General features: G+C 36.1%; 1 non-coding gene across 1 annotated transcript; it reads right to left on the bottom strand.

Moving 5' to 3' along the window:
* Window positions 1–1,555: 1,555 nt before the first annotated feature.
* Trnal-aag (transfer RNA leucine (anticodon AAG)) lies at window positions 1,556–1,637 on the bottom strand. The gene has a single exon. It is a non-coding gene; the product is annotated as a tRNA-Leu (tRNA).
* Window positions 1,638–2,343: the final 706 nt, after the last annotated feature.

Genomic DNA, 2,343 nt, shown 5'->3' with positions numbered 1-2,343 from the left:
GTGCTCCGGCACTCAGTTTGAGAACCCCTGGCTTACGCGTTCTCATTGATCCTACCTATTACAAAATGATGTGCTCTGCCAGGGACGCAATCCCCCACCCCCCACTAAATATTGCGAAGACCCCCCTCTCCAAAAGAAGAGAAAAATACCCCTCAAAGCACCCCCCCCCCCTAAAAATTTCAATGCCATGAACAACCCTCTAGGAGGACACCCTGGTTCTGTACCCGCTTCCAGTTCTGCCATCTCTCCGTAGTCAAGCGAAAATAAATATTAAGGTGGACTTAAAATTGAAGTTGGATTATTATTATTATTTTGCACAATAGTTTATTGCTTTAAAATTTTCGATAAATATTTTTTTTTTGAACAAAATATTCGCATATTATGTAGAACAAAATGTATTTAATAAACAAAATGCCAAAAACAGAGATAAGTTTCGCAGCAAATTACCGCTCCGATCGAGTTCAAAATATCTTTCATTGTCCGAAACATAGGCAAGATTATTCTTTTAAGCATAATTTTTCAGGGGTGCTCTGCCCACCTAGGGGGGTCATGGGCGCCATTGAAATTTTCAGAGGTGTCTTTTAAGGCATATATTCCTCTTTTTTGGAGGGCTTCCGATTTGGGGGGGGGGGGTGCGCCCTTGCTCTAAGGGGGTGGGCACACCTGAATTTGCTAAATAGTGAACGAATAATGTACTCTCAATCGCCTCTAAAAATGTATCTCAATAAAGATAAATACATTTGTGCTAGAAAAGTAAAAAATAAATAACGTTTAATTGCACAAAATTGCTGATTACTGCATGAACTTGCTTCAGGGTTACAAGAAACCCCTTTTTTAATGCAAATCAAGTGAGCTGATGGATGAAATTACAGTCAAACTGGCTGACAACGAGTTCTGATTCAACGAGAACCCGGATTTATAGAGAAAATCAGGAAGCTTTGGTTGATACAACGTTAATAAGTATATGGGAACAAAACGCGCTTTTAACGACCAAACCCCGCTTACGTCGATGGCTTTTGATGAATGAGAAATTCCACACTTTTTCAGCAGTCACAGATACAAATGTCGATTTTTTTTCCGGATGTATAGGCTATTAAGGCAGTTCAAATCAAATTACCTAGAAATCATAAAAAAGCAAGTGTGCATGAATTTTTGTAAATGTTTCACAAACTCGTTTTTTACAAGCACTCTGTTGTAACGAGCAAAAATCGCAGTCCCTCCGCGCTTGTTATATGAGCATTTATATTTATTCAAATTACGTTTACAGGTATACTTGAGATTAAGAGTGAAAATAATCATTAATGGATTTGGATTTCTGGGAATTATCAGTATCACATTTAAAATCTCTAAAAAAGGGAGAGGTGATGGGGAAAATGGTAGTCATGTTTAGATCCAGAAGGTCATGGCCATTACATAAGATTCTGCAGGAGTAGTGCCAAAAGTATTTTTTTGTTTTTTGTTGTCAGGGGCGTGCACAGAAATTTAGGGGGTTCCCTTCTCTCATCTCCCCCCCGATTGTTACTAAAGAAATAAATAAGAGGCAAAATTATATCCTTGGCAGCGGTGGGATTCGAACCCACGCCTCCGAAGAGACTGGTGCCTTAAACCAGCGCCTTAGACCGCTCGGCCACGCTACCACACAAACGGCCGCGTTACAAAATAAACATTTAAATAAAGGTAAAATTCTGTTTTTTTCAAGTTGATATTCAATCGTAGGAAATTTGGAGAAAGAAAATGCTGTGTTCAGAATTTGTTTTTTAAAACTTTAATTTCCTTCAGAAACTAAAATACAGGCCAATACGAACATGACGCAACAATAGGTGAGATGGACAATTTTCAGCACAATAATTAAGATCAACTCTCTCATTTTATTTCCCAAGAAAAAGATTTAACCTAATAATCATGAAGTTAATTAAAATCTAAACTTGTTAATTGTACCTTTCGTTTTATTTTAGTGAAACGTTTACAGATTGCAATTCTTCAACCTTTTTTTGTGAATGAAGAATGGAATTGACAAAAATATTTTAGCAGGAAAAATTTGAATAATTTCTTTAAAAAAATTCCATCAAACTTCTTTTATGCGAAAACATTTATAACACAGTATTTCCAATTATCATATCATGGAAATCGTGGAAATAGCAGTTTAAAGGATGATGGCGTCATCTGTTGTGCGTGATTGAAACTAAGATATATATTTTTTGTTGAATCATTTATAGCTCCAATCCAATAAAATATTAAAATGCTTGATTTTACATTCGTCTGTGAAGGGAAAAGGTAAAATTTTAAAATCATTAAGAAAGCACAGAATAAATAACTTGTTCCTATTTTCACAAGTTTTTTTCC

Source organism: Uloborus diversus, chromosome 8 (assembly GCF_026930045.1).
Source record: "Uloborus diversus isolate 005 chromosome 8, Udiv.v.3.1, whole genome shotgun sequence".
NCBI classification, from domain to species: Eukaryota; Metazoa; Arthropoda; class Arachnida; order Araneae; family Uloboridae; genus Uloborus; species Uloborus diversus.
Note: the sequence above shows the minus strand (reverse complement) of the source record. Positions and strands in the feature narration are given on the sequence as shown.